At 42.7% G+C, this 16,933-nt stretch overlaps 1 protein-coding gene across 2 annotated transcripts in view; it reads right to left on the bottom strand.

The window, feature by feature from the left end:
* Positions 1–7,577, bottom strand: part of LOC115201014 (PH and SEC7 domain-containing protein 1) — a 112,867-nt gene extending 105,290 nt beyond the window's left edge. For both annotated transcript variants that reach the window (XM_029764200.1, XM_029764202.1), the window contains exon 1: positions 7,375–7,577. The gene's annotated coding sequence lies outside the window, so the exon portion shown is untranslated. The remainder of the gene's footprint in view (positions 1–7,374) is intronic.
* Positions 7,578–16,933: the final 9,356 nt, after the last annotated feature.

The raw sequence follows: 16,933 nt of genomic DNA, 5'->3' as shown, positions 1-16,933 counted from the left end.
GGCATTATGTTAGATGCAATCTGTGGTGGATCTTATTTCACAGCTATTATGTTCCTGCATTGCTTGCAAATTAAAGTCCCAATACACAAAAGACAAATCATTCTAAGATATACAGTGCTACCGCACAATTTAGTCGTTAACCTGGGCCTTACACTAGAGATCTTTTCCAATTCATTATCAATTTGTGATCAATTAATAACCAACAGATTGAAATGGATTTTATCCTATCAGACACCAGATTGTCTACAAAATGTTTTTAAGGGATTCATAATGAGGTACAACCATCCAACTTAAGTTTTTGCAGCTAGTTTTCAGTGATAACATGAGAAGATTCTTGTGCATCTGAAATCTATGAATACTTAACTGCTGTGGTGTTTCTAGGGAAATGCAATGGCAAGCAGAACTGCAAAGGTGATGAAGGAGGTATCTTTGTGTGGGTGTGTGTTTGCGTGCTCTGTATCTGTAGATATGTCTGTGTGTACAATCTTAGAAAAAAAGGATTCCAAAAGGGTTCTTCAGCTGTCCACATAGGAGAACCCTTTTTGGCTCCAGGTAGAACTATTTTGGGTTCCATGTTAGACCCTCTGTGTAAAGGTTCCGACTATGAGGACAGCTGAAGAACCCTTTTAGGTTCTAGATAGCAAATCATTTTCTAAGAATGTATGGGGTGGGGAGGACAGTAGCATTGGGAATACAGTGATACACTATCGCTGCCTGTGTCATCACAGAGCTAATAACCAGAGAGAGAGGAGCCTGGTTGAAGACTGGGGAAAGCAAGCACTTCATAAAGTGCAACAAATGAAGCCAGACACTTTCAGCTGGCCTTAGTAATAGGGGAGAGGGTTAATATTTTCCAAGGAGGCATTTGACAGGGTGCCTGGAATGGTCATGTATCCTTCTCCCCTAAGGCATCTGTAAAAGCGAGCAGTCTCTGCAGTATAATTCATCATCATTAGCATATATCATCATACATTATGGGAAATGTTGTATCTGTACTAGGCCTCCCCTTACAAGAAAAAAAACATATGTCAAATTTGAGCTTAAATTTCATGTAATACCTTATTTTCACATGTATTACATTTTGAGTTCACATGTTAACACCACCTTTTCACATGTGAGGAGAATAACATGTTTTCACCTCACACCCCACATGTGCACGTGAGAATTGGATATGCAGTTTCACATGTGAAAAACTCCACGCACAAATCAAAATTTCAAATGTGGAATTGCAAGTTTCAGATGTGAAAATCAATCCCGTGAAAAAAATGTTTTTGCAGTTTCACATATAAGAAAACTTCACACATTACAATCTCAATTTCACATGTAAAGTTGCAAATTCACATGTGAAAAACAATAACATGTAAAAATCTAATTTGCAGTTTCATATGTGATTATTTTTCCACATGTGAAAGTGAAAATCTAATTTGCAATTTCACATGTAAGAAAACGAAGAAAACAAAAAATGGTGATATTTACATTTACATTTACGTCATTTAGCAGACGCTCTTATCCAGAGTGACTTACAAATTGGTGCATGGATGGTCAGTCCTTGATCCATAGCATAGTCTATAGATTTGAGAGTGGTTGCATTTCTCTAGCATCATCTCTTAGCGTTTTACCGAAACTATGGGAAAACATTTTGTTAAAGTTTCAATTAAGAGTTCACGCTTTCAACAACTGAGTAACAGTGTTATTATATACTGCAATCCTCTAGTGAGTAAGTTACTTTTGTGCCATTAATATCAAGCAAAACTTCTGAAGTCGAGAACAACACACTTAGTATTGCAAACAAAAATAATGATATTGAAAGCAAAACCCAAAAGTATTGATCGCAAAACAAAATATTGCAAGAAAATATTTTTTAAATGTGAGAGCAACTGAATTGTAAATTAATTAGTGTGTCAAATCGGAGGGCCTGTTGTCCAGACCTCTGGCAGTCTCTATGGGGGTGCCACAGGGTTCAATTCTTGGGCTGACTCTCTTCTCTGTATACATCAATGATGTCGCTCTTGCTGCTGGTGAGTCTCTGATCCACCTCTACGCAGACGACACCATTTTGTATACTTCTGGCCCTTCTTTGGACACTGTGTTAACAACCCTCCAGACGAGCTTCAATGCCATACAACTCTCCTTCCGTGGCCTCCAACTGCTCTTAAATACAAGTAAAACTAAATGCATGCTCTTCAACCGATCGCTGCCCGCACCTGCCCGCCCGTCCAGCATCACTACTCTGGACGGTTCTGACTTAGAATATGTGGACAACTACAAATACCTAGGTGTCTGGTTAGAGTGTAAACTCTCCTTCCAGACTCACATCAAGCATCTCCAATCCAAAGTTAAATCTAGAATTGGCTTCCTATTTCGCAACAAAGCATCCTTCACTCATGCTGCCAAACATACCCTTGTAAAACTGACCATCCTACCGATCCTCGACTTCGGCGATGTCATTTACAAAATAGCCTCCAATACCCTACTCAATAAATTTGATGCAGTCTATCACAGTGCCATCCGTTTTATCACCAAAGCCCCATATACTACCCACCACTGCGACCTGAACGCTCTCGTTGGCTGGCCCTCGCTTCATACTCGTCGCCAAACCCACTGGCTCCAGGTCATCTACAAGACCCTGCTAGATAAAGTCCACCCTTATCTCAGCTCGCTGGTCACCATTACAGCACCCACCTGTAGCACGCGCTCCAGTAGGTATATCTCTCTGGTCACCCCCAAAGCCAATTCCTCCTTCGGCCGCCTCTCCTTCCAGTTCTATGCTGCCAATGACTGGAATGAACTACAAAAATCTCTGAAACTGGAAACACTTATCTCCCTCACTAGCTTTAAGCACCAGCTGTCAGAGCACCTCACAGATTACTGCACCTGTACATAGCCCATCTATAATTTAGCCCAAACAACTACCTCTTCCCCTACTGTATTTATTTATTTTGCTCCTTTGCACCCCATTATTTCTACTTTGCACGTTCTTCCACTGCAAATCTACCATTCCAGTGTTTTACTTGCTATATTGTATTTACTTCGCCACCAGAGCCTTTTTTTGCCTTTACCTCCCTTATCTCACCTCATTTGCTCACATTGTATATAGACTTATTTTTCTACTGTATTATTGACTGTGTTTGTTTTACTCCATGTGTAACTCTGTGTTGTTGAATGTGTCGAACTGATTTGCTTTATCTTGGCCAGGTTGCAGTTGTAAATGAGAACTTGCTCTCAACTTGCCTACCTGGTTAAATAAAGGTGAAATAAAAAATAAATAAAATGCAAAGAAATTGTTTACCTCCCTCTTTCCTACAATTATCCACCATTTTGGTTGTTACCCAGGCCTTTGCTGTCACTGCCTTTTTTCCAGTTGAAAGTTTTGGCACATTCATTCCAACAACATAGCAACACAACATCCCACTGCTAGTTTCCCTCTGAAGCTAAGGAGGGTCGGTCCCTGAATTGGAGACCATATGTAGCAGGAAGTGGTAAAAATGTATGTGTGGGGAACAACAAAAAAAGAACTGAACATGTGAAACTTCACACGTGTCTGAAAACCACATGTTCAACCAAAACATTTTTCTCACTTTACATTTTTCACGTGAGTTGTTGTTGTTTTTTTGTAAGGGTCTCTATATGCTTAGTTATACCAAGACCTCATCTGATGTAGAACTAATTCAACATTCAATGTAGGCTATTAGTAATGGTATGTATGTTGACGATAGCAACATGACAATCTCATAAACTCACTGCCACTCACTGTGGCAATTGCTGAAAATGCAGTTGTTAAATGTTACAGAGGTATTCCTCACTAAATTAAACAATGAAGTGTTTTTACACAGATTGAATACAAAGCACTTTCAGTAAATATATTATGCTCTAAAACAGAATAGAATTTTCAGTAGATGTAGCCTTTCATCTTTTAGTTTTCGTCTGTATTCAGGTGAAGATGGCCTGTCTGATACGGACATGGTAATTCCCATGTAAAAGGACCCATGAGCACCAACGTGAAGTTCATAGGAGCATGTCAAATCTTGTGTCAAATGAAAGCTTTTTATAAGAATTTTTTGTAAAATTTTATTACAGTGCATTATTAAGTATTCAGACCCTTTTACTTTTTCTACATTTTGATACGTTACAGCCTTATTCTAAAATGTATTATTTTTAAATTCCTCATCAATCTACACAAAATACTGAATAATGATGAAGTGAAAACAGGTTTTTAGAAATGTTTGTAAATGCGTTAAAAATGTTAAACAGAAATACCTTATTTACATACAGTTGAAGTCGGAAGTTTACATACACATTAGCCACATACATTTAAACTCAGTTTTTCACAATTCCTGACATTTAATCCTAGTAAATATTCCTTGTCTTAGGTCAGTTAGGATCACAACTTATTTTAAGAATGTGAAATGTCAGAATAATAGTTGAGAGAATGATTTATTTCAGCTTTTATTTCTTTCATCACATTCACAGTGGGTCAGAAGTTTACATACACTCAATTAGTATTTGGTAGCATTGCCTTTAAATTGTTTAACTTGGGTCAAACGTTTCAGGTAGCCTTCCACAAGCTTCCCACAATAAGTTGGGTGAATTTTGGCCCATTCCTCCTGACAGAGCTGGTGTAACTGAGTCAGGTTTGTAGGCCTCCTTGCTCGTACACACTTTTTCAGTTCTGCCCACACATTTTCTATAGGATTGAGGTCAGGGCTTTGTAATGGCCACTCCAATACCTTGACTTTGTTGTCCTTAAGCCATTTTGCCACAACTTTGGAAGTATGCTTGGGGTCATTGTCCATTTGGAAGACCCATTTGCGACCCAGCTTTAACTTCCTGACTGGTATCTTGATATGTTGCTTCAATATATCCACATATTTTTCCTCCCTCATGATGCCATCTATTTTGTGAAGTGCACCAGTCCCTCCTGTAGCAAAACACCCCCACAACATGATGCTGCCACCCCCATGCTTCATGGCTGGGATGGTGTTCTTCGGCTTGCAAGCCTCCCCCTTTTTCCTCCATACATAACGATGGTCATTATGGCCAAGCAGTTCTATTTTTGTTTCATCAGACCAGAGGACATTTCTCCAAAAAGTACGATCTTTGGCCCCATGTGCAGTTGCAAACCGTAGTCTGTTTTTTTAAGGCAGTTTTGAAGCAGTGGCTTCTTCCTTGCTGAGCGGCCTTTCAATTTATGCCGATATAGGACTCGTTTTACTGTGGATATAGATACTTTTGTACCTGTTTCCTCCAGCATCTTCACAAGGTCCTTTGCTGTTGTTTTGGGATTGATTTGCACTTTTCACACCAAAATACGTTAATCTCTAGGAGACCGAATGCGTCTCCTTTCTGAGCGGTATGACGGCTGCATGGTCCCATGGTGTTTATACTTGCGTACTATTGTTTGTACAGATGAACGTGGTACCTTCAGGCATTTGGAAATTGCTCCCAAGGATGAACCAGACTTGTGGAGGTCTGCAATTTTGTTTCTGAGGTCTTGGCTGATTTCTTTTAATTTTCCCATGATGTCAAGCAAAGAGGCACTGAGTTTGAAGGTAGGCTTGAAATACATCCACAGGTACACCTCCAATTGACTCAAATGATGTCAATTAGCTTATCAGAAGCTTCTAAAGCCATTACATAATTTTCTGGAATTTTCCAAGCTGTTTAAAGGCACAGTCAACCGAGTGTATGTAAACTTCTGACCCACTGCAATTGTGATACAGTGAATTATAAGTTAAATAATCTGTCTGTAAACAATTGTTGGAAAGATGACTTGTTCATGCACAAAGTAGATGTCCTAACCAACTTGCCAAAACTATAGTTTGTTAACAAGAAATTTGTGGAGTGGTTGAAAAACTAGTTTTAATGACTCCAACCAGGGTGTATGTAAACTTCCGACTTCAACTGTAAGTATTCAGACTCTTGGCTATGAGACTCAAAATTGAGCTCAGGTGCATCCTGTTTCCATTGAACATACTTGAGATGTTTATACAACTTGATTGGATTCCACCTGTGGTAAGTTAAATTGATTGGACATGATTTGGAAAGGCACACACCTGTCTATATAAGGTCCCACAGTTGACAGTGCATCTCAGAGCAAAAACCAAGCCACCAGGTCGAAGGAATTGTTCGTAGAGCGCCGAGACAGGATTGTGTGAATGCACATATCTGGGGAAGGGTACCAAAACATTTCTGCAGAATTGAAGGTCCCAAAGAACACAGTGGCCTCCATCATTCTTAAATGGAAGTGGTTTGGAACCACCAAGAAACTTCCTAGAGCTGGATGCCCGGCCAAACTGAGTAATTGGGGGAGAAGGGCCTTGGTCAGAGAGGTGACAGAGCTCCAGAGTTCCTCTGTGGAGATGGGAGTACCTTCCTGAAGAACAACCATCTCTGCAGCACTCCACCAATCAGGCCTTTATGGTAGAGTGGCACAGCCAAGATGACGCAGGAGTGGCTTTGGGACAAGTCTCTGAATGTCCTTGAGTGGCCCAGCCAGAGCCCAGACTTGAACCCAATCGAACATCTCTGGAGAGACCTGAAAATAGCTGTGCAGCAACGCTCCCCATCCAACCTGACAGAGCTTGAGAAGATCTCCAGAGAAGAATGGGAGAAACTCCCCAAATACAGGTGCGCCAAGCTTGTAGCATCATACCAAGAAGACTCAAGGCTGTAATTGCTGCCAAAGGTGCTTCAACAAAGTACTGAAAAGGGTCTGAATACTTATGTAAATGTTATATTTACGGTTTTTATTTTTAATACATTTTCTAAATTTTCTGAAAACCTGTTTTTGGTTTGTCATTATGGGGTATTGTGTGTAAATTAATTAGCATTTTTTTAAAATATACATTTTATAAAAAGGCTGCAAAGTAACAAAATGTGAAGAAATTCAAGGGGTCTGAATACTTTCCGAATGCACTGTATGGTTTGTTAAACTTTGAAATGGTTTTTGTTTGGCATACATTTTGAAGTGAAAAATCTGAGTCTCCGTTACCATGGAATTGCCCACATCCTGATAAAAATCTTAATTTACAATCTCCTCACGTAGCTCACAATCCATATGACCTAGTATTCGATCACACACAACTTTTCCACTTACGAGCAAAACTTAATTTGCCAATGTGTAAAACCAAAATATGCAATGCGGTACAAAATAATAGATAAATTACAGCAACATCGACGGCACTTTTAGAGGTTGCACATCCTAAAGGTACACCACGAAAACATGGTACAATGTCCTGATATTAGTCATTGATATGTCGGAGAAGAAGGCTACTTTTGCCATTTGATATCATTTAACCTATAACAAACGACCTGCAGAGGAACGTGACATCCTGTTGATTAATCACATGCGAATGTGTAAAACGTGTCACTTACCGGACCATTAGATAGGCTAAACGTTGCAGAAGGACAGCAAGGTTTCGGTGAGTTGGTCTGACCGCATGTTACTATGTAGCATAGACCATGGAATAAGAGATGCGTTGTCTATTACACCGGCGTACTGCAGGCAACACGCTGTTATTGGCACTGCAGTCCGCAGCTTCGAGTTCCATCAAGTATGGAGGTCGTCAAGTTGAAATAGACATTACGTGATGTAGATACACAACGGCGACGGTAGCCTATGTAGTGCTGAAATGGACAGCTTCTTACGTTGTTCGTATGGGTTTTTTATGGGAACGAAATATGCCGGTGGAGCGTCTACTGCAACATAACAGTAGGATATTCTATCTTTCCAGACATCACAACACACTAGAGCATGCTCACACCATCACACACCCTCCCTGCCGGTTCGAGCATGCTCAGTCACTGCAGCCCAGACTCATTAGTTTGCACGTATGACAAGTTATACAGTTGTTGTGGGGAGGGATACGTGAGCACGGCTAGACTACAGTATGATGTCATTTGATGGCAATGCTGTTAGCAAGGACTTGTCTGGCACTGAGAGACTGGGGATATTCTGAGGATATTCTGGGAGTCACAGGTGTTGTCCAGACCACTGATAAGGGGAGTACAGATCGATGACATGATTTTGCTTATAGGTGTTACTCATAATTTCTACACATTTACACAGCATAGCCTACACCTTGATGAAAATCTGAGATAAGCAAAATACAGTGTGTCTATGGATTTCGTGTTTAGGAAAAGTCAGGAGTTGATAATGAACCCCTTATGAAAAGTTCCTGGTGCGAGTGGAACCCCCTCATAGATGTAGCAGTACAGGGAAGAGCAGGCTATGATTTATGTGAGATGCAATATACATAAGGGGTTTCATTGGAAAACTCAACAGAAAGGTAAAATACTGTATTAATTCCCAGGCTCCTGACACAAACATAAACACACATTTTAAATACTTTATTTGAACCTACAAATCACATTAGAGTCGAGAAGGATAAAACATTTCGAAGGACATGGATATCTGGAAACTTATGGATACAGAAAGCACATTCTTCTCCATACAGCTATCCTGCCCATGACCGCTGACACGGAGCAGTACCTTACGAGCTGCTTTGCCTTTGTCCTATGCAGGCCTGCAATCTGAAGGCCACGTACTGTCAGCATATGTACATGATGGCCGAGATTCCCAAAATTCACCACCACAAATTTGCACTGATAACCAAGCCTGTTTATGCGTGACACAAAGGGCTGGTATGTAGGAGATCTGCTCCATGTCGGAGTCAAACGAGCAACATACTTCCAAAATGAACACCTTCCTTCAGCTTTCCCCCCACAAGAAAAAACATCTTCATCAATATCAAACCAGCCTCCTCTGACAAGAGAATGTTTGTCAATATGCACTGATGGTGGTACTGCCTGTCTCACCTCTCTCTCTCGCTCACACACACACACACACCTTGATACAGGTCTTTTTGAAATTATAGACATGACAGGCAACTGGAAAGCAGAACCACTGCACAGAATGCTGCTCCACTGGTTTCCCTGTTGTAATGAGTGAAAAGGTGTTGCACTGAACAATTGACTCTTTTATACTGCATACTATACAGTAAAAATAACTCTAAATTATTTCAGTGGAGTTTAAGATAAGGCATTGGTAAAACATTTGTACTTATTGAAATACATTTCACTGAAAGATTGACAGTAGTATAACCACCAAGTTCAAATCAAAGTTTATTTGTCATGTGCGCCGAATACAACAGGTTTAGACCTTACAGTGAAATGCTTACTTACAAGCCCTAACCAACAGTGCAATTTTTAAGTAAAAAATAGGTATTAGGTAAACAATAGATAAGTAAAGAAATAAAAAATATACACTGCTCAAAAAAATAAAGGGAACACTAAAATAACACATCCTAGATCTGAATGAATGAAATAATCTTATTAAATACTTTTTTCTTTACATAGTTGAATGTGCTGACAACAAAATCACACAAAAATCAATGGAAATCCAATTTATCAGCCCATGGAGGTCTGGATTTGGAGTCACACTCAAAATGAAAGTGGAAAACCACACTACAGGCTGATCCAACTTTGATGTAATGTCCTTAAAACAAGTCAAAATGAGGCTCAGTAGTGTGTGTGGCCTCCACGTGCCTGTATGACCTCCCTACAACGCCTGGGCATGCTCCTGATGAGGTGCCAACTTCTGGACAGTCTGTGGTGCAACGTGGCGTTGGCGGATGGAGCGAGACATGATGTCCCGGATGTGCTCAATTGGATTCAGGTCTGGGGAACGGGCGGGCCAGTCCATAGCATCAATGCCTTCCTCTTGCAGGAACTGCTGACACACTCCAGCCACATGAGGTCTAGCATTGTCTTGCATTAGGAGGAACCCAGGGCCAACCGCACCAGCATATGGTCTCACAAGGGGTCTGAGGATCTCATCTCGGTACCTAATGGCAGTCAGGCTACCTCTGGCGAGCACATGGAGGGCTGTGCGGCCCCCCAAAGAAATGCCACCCCACACCATGACTGACCCACCGCCAAACCGGTCATGCTGGAGGATGTTGCAGGCAGCAGAACGTTCTCCACGGCGTCTCCAGACTCTGTCACGTCTGTCACATGTGCTCAGTGTGAACCTGCTTTCATCTGTGAAGAGCACAGGGCGCCAGTGGCGAATTTGCCAATCTTGGTGTTCTCTGGCAAATGCCAAACATCCTGCACGGTGTTGGGCTGTAAGCACAACCCCCACCTGTGGACGTCGGGCCCTCATACCACCCTCATGGAGTCTGTTTCTGACCGTTTGAGCAGACACATGCACATTTGTGGCCTGCTGGAGGTCATTTTGCAGGGCTCTGGCAGTGCTCCTCCTGCTCCTCCTTGCACATAGGCGGAGGTATCTTGGCCAGGTCGCAGTTGTAAATGAGAACTTATTCTCAACTGGCCTACCTGGTTAAATAAAGGGGAATCAGAGTCAATGTGCGGGGGCACCGTTTAGTCGGTAATATGAGGTAATATGTACATGAATGTATAGTTAAAGTGACTATGCATAGATGATATGCGCCGCCTCTATGAGCGCCGCCTCTATGTGAGCGGTTTCCTGTTTGCTTATTTCCTTATACAGCTGACTCAGTGCGGTCTTAGTGTCAGCATCCATCTGTGGTGGTAAATAAACAGACACAAAAATCATAGATGAAAACTCTCTTAGCAAATAGTGTGGTCTACAGCTTATCATGAGATATTCTACTTCAGGCGTGCAAAATCTAGAGACTTCCTTAGATTTCATGCACCAGCTGTTGTTTTCAAATGTACACAGACCGTCCCCCCTCATGTGCTGTTCTATCTAGCTGGCGCATCGTATATCCTGCTTGCTGAATGTTTTCCATGTCGTCATTCAGCCACGATTCGGTGAAACATAAGATATTACAGTTTTTGATGTCCCGTTGGTAGGATTTTCATGATCGTACCTTGTCGAATTTATTGTCCAATGATTGTACGTTGGCAAGTAATGTTGATGGTAATGGCAGATTTCCCACTCGCCGTCGGCGGATCCTTACGAGGCACCCCGCCCTGTGTCCTCTATACCTGTGTCTCTTTCTCTTGCCAATGACGGGGATTTTGGCCTTGTCGGGTGTCTGAAGTACGTGTTCTGCTTGTTGAAGAAAAAATCTTTGTCTAATCCGAGGTGAGTGATCGCTGTCCTGATATCCAGAAGCTCTTTTTTTGCCTTAAGATACAGTGGCAGAAACATTATGTACAAAATAATTGATAAAATACGTGAAAAAAACACATGATAGCACAATTGGTTAGGCGCCCGTAAAATGGCTGCCATTTCTTCCGGCGCCATCTTCTTATCACTGGAAACTGGTGTGTTAGTGCTGTGATAGAGGAAAAATGTGCATCTTCTGGGGTGTCTGAGAAACACTGCACTGGGGGACCATCATGTCCAGGTAAACTGATCTGTAATTCCCACTCTCTCTGTCAGTACATAGCACTGGTCTCTATCTTTTCAACTACAGTAGGCTGCTGCTCTCTATATTTTCTCCTGCTCTCTCCCGCCTCCTATTGGCTTCAAGGGAGGATGTAAGTACACTGAAGGGCAGGGAGGTTGTTAGAGAGCAGAGATAAGACTCTGCAGCCCTGGCCTCTTGTCGGGGTAAAGGCAGATCTATGATGCCTCGTTCTTACTTTCACAGCCTGTTGTTGAACAAACAATATTTGTTCCCATGAGAACTCTGTGGAATGCGCATCTAGGTTACTTATAGGTTTTTTATCCATTTGGGATGACATCTGTCTGCTGTTGTTGTTGCATTGTAAATTTCAATTATTTAACAAGGTTTATCCCAAGTGCATTTATTATGTATTGGTTTATGCGTTTAAGTCTTGAGTTATTACATATCTGCAGACACAGTATCCCATACTATTACACCCCTTGCACATCTTAGCTTTGTCCAGAAGATGGCAACATTCTCATACCAATAATTTCTTAGCCAGGCTTCCAAACTCATTGGCTGGTGAATGAGACTGAGCTTAAATTCTAATAGCATTATCTGATAAACTGTTGGCCACATGTGCTGGCTACATCATTCTGGGCAAACCTGTATTATTTCAAATGTATAGAAATGCTTGAATGCTTTTATTAAATGGTTTATTTGTCTGTGATTAGGTTTTAACAGAATTTTACATGCAACACAATTTCAAATGATGCATCGGTGCAAATGATGAACAGATGGCATGGCAACAGTCTCCACATTTGAATGTTTATTTCTCTTATATTATGCAGTGATCAAATTAATGTGTATTTCTGTTATATTAGGCAATGATAAAATGACAGGCCTGAGCATATTGATTTTGTAATAATTAATTGGTAATCCCTATGCTGATTTTTGCTGCCTACTAATTACATTTTTTATTTTACTCAGATTTAGCTAGGTTAAATCAGGGAGTAAGTACAGATTGGGATATGTGGGACATAGTTTGACCACGCACACACCCTGCAGGTGTATAAGTGTGTAACAAGTGAGTAATAGGACAAATATAACCACCTACCAATGTATAAACAGTATGTCAGGTGCTGCTGATAAGACACCATTGGAATGCATTGTTTTCTGTGGGCAATTAGTAGGCCTTTATCAGGAATCAAGGTAAGACCCAGATGCAGACTGTCGAAGTAACAATGTTTATTATAGCAACGGGGCGGTCAACGACAGGTCAAGGCAGGCAGGGGTCGATAAACCAGAGTATAGGGGCAAAGGTACAGGACGGCAGGCAGGCTCAGGGTCAGGTCAGGCAGAGGTCGGTAATCCAGAGGTGGGGCAAAGGTACAGGATGGCAGGCGGGCTCAGGGTCAGGACAGGCAGAGTAGTCGGGCAGGCGGGCTCAGAGACAGGGAAGGGTCAAAACCAGGTGGGCGAGAAAAAGAGACCGGGAAAAAGCAGGAGCTGAGAAAAACTCTGGTTGACTTGACAAACAAGACGACCTGGCAACAGACAAACAGAGAACACAGGTAAAAATACACCGGGGATAATGGGGAAGATGGGCGACACCTGGAGGGGGTAGAGACAATCACAAGGACAGGTGGAACAGATCAGGGTGTGACAGCCTTAGTGTATTTTCTATAGCACTATCTTTAACCATAGTTGGAAAGTGAATGCTACAGTTCTTAAAAGTTAAATCATTGTTTCATAGTAGTGCATAACTGATAATATAACTATTGCCTGCCTGTCTGACTGGCCACAGCATCCCAAGAGGGGGCTCAATATGTTTGGCATAGGACACTCTCAGGTGTTTGTGTGTGTTGAATCAGTCAAATTGAATGAAATATGTGACTAATTTGGCCTATGTTTCAATCATGAGCTAAATCCGTCATTGAGCACCATCCAGTTGAAAGCAACATGAGTGATTAGACCGATTCAGAGTGATTAGTGATTAGACCGATTCAAGCCTCATCTTCTCTCCCTCCAACACTTTGGCTTTCAGTCCATGAGATTACGGGGACGTTGCCTGATGACTCAAACTGAATTATTCCACTGCTTTATCATTCGCTACTTATTATTATTTATTACTTATTATATACTTATTCACAACTTCTGATAACCAGGCGGCGAATCGCATCTCTGCATGTCTGGCAGACATATCAGTGTGGATGACGGATCACCAACTCAAGCTGAACCTCGGCAAGACGGAGCTGCTCTTCCTCCCGGGGAAGGACTGCCCGTTCCATGATCTCGCCATCACGGTTGACAACTCCCTTGTGTCCTCCTCCCAGAGTGCTAAGAACCTTGGCGTGATCCTGGACAACACCCTGTCGTTCTCCACTAACATCAAGGCGGTGACCCGATCCTGTAGGTTCATGCTCTACAACATTCGCAGAGTACGACCCTGCCTCACACAGGAAGCGACGCAGGTCCTAATCCAGGCACTTGTCATCTCCCGTCTGGATTACTGCAACTCGCTGTTGGCTGGGCTCCCTGCCTGTGCCATTAAACCCCTACAACTCATCCAGAACGCCGCAGCCCGTCTGGTGTTCAACCTTCCCAAGTTCTCTCACGTCACCCCGCTCCTCCGCTCTCTCCACTGGCTTCCAGTTGAAGCTCGCATCCGCTACAAGACCATGGTGCTTGCCTATGGAGCTGTGAGGGGAACGGCACCTCCATACCTTCAGGCTCTGATCAGGCCCTACACCCAAACAAGGGCACTGCGTTCATCCACCTCTGGCCTGCTGGCTCCCCTACCTCTGAGGAAGCACGGTTCCCGCTCAGCCCAGTCCAAACTGTTCGCTGCTCTGGCACCCCAATGGTGGAACAAGCTCCCTCACGACGCCAGGACAGCGGAGTCAATCACCACCTTCCGGAGACACCTGAAACCCCACCTCTTTAAGGAATACCTGGGATAGGATAAAGTAATCCTTCTAACCCCCCCCCCCCCTTAAAAGATTTAGATGCACTATTGTAAAGTGGTTGTTCCACTGGATATCATAAGGTGAATGCACCAATTTGTAAGTCGCTCTGGATAAGAGCGTCTGCTAAATGACTTAAATGTAAATGTAATTCGCTACATACTTCAGTCTGGAATGCCATCATTGAAGTTGATTGGGTGATGTCAAAATGAGTTGTGTTGTAGAAAACAAAGTCATCAGCGATTGGATCATCTCTAACCAAACAAAGTATCAAAGCCAATGATGAATTTTCTAAATGAGTGTTCTGGCTCTGGCCCAACCAGTGGTGTTGTGATGCCTGGAGAAATGGGTACTCTAATTTGACAAGATTTTTCCAAATGCCCCGCCGGGCGAAGTATGATAACTTCTATGAGAAACAGTGACATACACTCTGAATGATCTAAAATTATCAATCCCATATTGGTATTTCACAGTCAGGCCAACCCAAGATGTACTGTGCAAGTAGGCTAATAGTAGGCCTACTATTGAAACAGATCAATTAGGTTGTCAACTGAGTCAGAAATTCACAAGTTTCTGAATTTTACATTATTTTCTTCAGATTTTCGCTCTCAAAGTCACACTTATTTAATAGTAAAACAACTAAATTGGATGTTTAAAGTCCATAAGAATGCTTAAACCACAGCAGGAGACCCCTTTTGAGGTCTGGGAAAAATCGAAGAAATGTAGATTTTTTTTGTGAAGTTACCCTTTAACATTTAATTAAGAAGGTTTTTTGGGAAAGCCTTTCCATCTACCAGAAGATGTTAGGCGTACAATAGCATCGCTATAATTTTCCTGTTCCTTAATTGTTTGAAACCTGGATGTTATACTTCATATTATGAGTCATGTCTTACCTTGCTTCAAAGTAGCCTACAGCCAAAATCCCACCAGAGAAACGTGGAGGAAAATATTTTATTAAGACTTATATGTGTTCTCCTGTTGTATTGGTTTTCTTTCAACTATCTTTCATTGTCTAGCAGCCAAAGGCATTATCGTAGTCATAATACCAATCCATGATAGTTGTTGCATCTTTAGATCTCCCCTCTTTCTAAATTTCTAACCAATATTTCCATCTCTGTCCATGAAACCTCTTCCATTTTAGAACTGTGTTTACATTCACGTGTAGGCCTACTGCCTTGTGCCTGCCTTGTGCACATCGCTGTGCCTAAAATGTCAACAAATAATAGTTTATCAACATTTTAAGATAAACATTCTGATCTGTTCCTCTATCATTTAAACGTGTTAACCCTCACAAGGCTGCCAGCCCAGACGACATCCCTAGCCGCGTCCTCAGAGCATGCGCAGACCAGCTGGCTGGTGTGTTTACGGACATATTCAATCAATCCTTATCCCAGTCTGCTATTCCCACATGCTTCAAGAGGGCCACCATTGTTCCTGTTCCCAAGAAAGCTAAGGTAACTGAGCTAAATGACTGTCACCCCGTAGTACTCGCTTCCATCATCATGAAGTGCTTTGAGAGACTAGTCAAGGACCATATCACCTCCACCCTACCTGACACGTTAGACCCACTCCAATTTGCTTACCACCCCAATAGGTCCACAGACGACGCAATCGCAATCGCACTGCACACTGCCCTAACCCATCTGGACAAGAGGAATACCTATGTAAGAATGCTGTTCATCGACTACAGCTCAGCATTTAACACCATAGTACCCTCCAAGCTCGTCATTAAGCTCGAGACCCTGGGTCTCTACCCCGCCCTGTGCAACTGGGTCCTGGACTTCCTGACGGGCTGCCCCCAGGTGGTGAGGGTAGGAAACAACATCTCCACCCCACTGATCCTCAACACTGGGGCCCCCACAAGGGTGCGTTCTCAGCCCTCTCCTGTACTCCCTGTTCACACATGACTGCATGGCCATGCACACCTCCAACCCAATCATCAAGTTTGCAGACGACACTACAGTGGTAGGCTTGATTACCAACAACGACGAGACGGCCTACAGGGAGGAGGTGAGGGCCCTCGGAGTGTGGTGTCAGGAAAATAACCTCACACTCAATGTCAACAAAACAAAGGAGATGATCGTGGACTTCAGGAAACAGCAGAGGGAGCAGCCCCCTATCCACATCGACGAGACAGTAGTGGAGAAGGTGGAAAGTTTTAAGTTCCTCGCCATACACATCACAGACAAACTGAAATTGTCCACCCACACAGACAGCGTGGTGAAGAAGACGCAGTAGCGCCTCTTCAACCTCAGGAGGCTGAAGAAATTCGGCTTGTCACCCAAAAACACTTTACAGATGCACAATCGAGAGCATCCTGTCGGGCTGTATCACCACCTGGTACGGCAACTGCTCCTCCCACAACCGTAAGGCTCTCCAGAGGGTAGTGAGGTCTGCACAACGCATCACCGGGGGCAAACTACCTGCCCTCCATGACACCTACACCACCCGATGTCACAGGAAGGCCAAAAAGATCATCAAGGACAACAACCACCCGAGCCACTGCCTGTTCACCCAGCTATCATCCAGAAGGCGAGGTCAGTACAGGTGCATCAAAGCTGGGACCGAGAGACTAAAAAACCGAATCTATCTCAAGGCCATTAGACTGTTAAACAGCCATCACTAACATTGAGTGGCTGCTGC

This window comes from Salmo trutta, chromosome 10, assembly GCF_901001165.1.
Source record: "Salmo trutta chromosome 10, fSalTru1.1, whole genome shotgun sequence".
Lineage (NCBI taxonomy): Eukaryota > Metazoa > Chordata > Actinopteri > Salmoniformes > Salmonidae > Salmo > Salmo trutta.
This window is presented reverse-complemented; position numbering and strand designations above follow the sequence as displayed.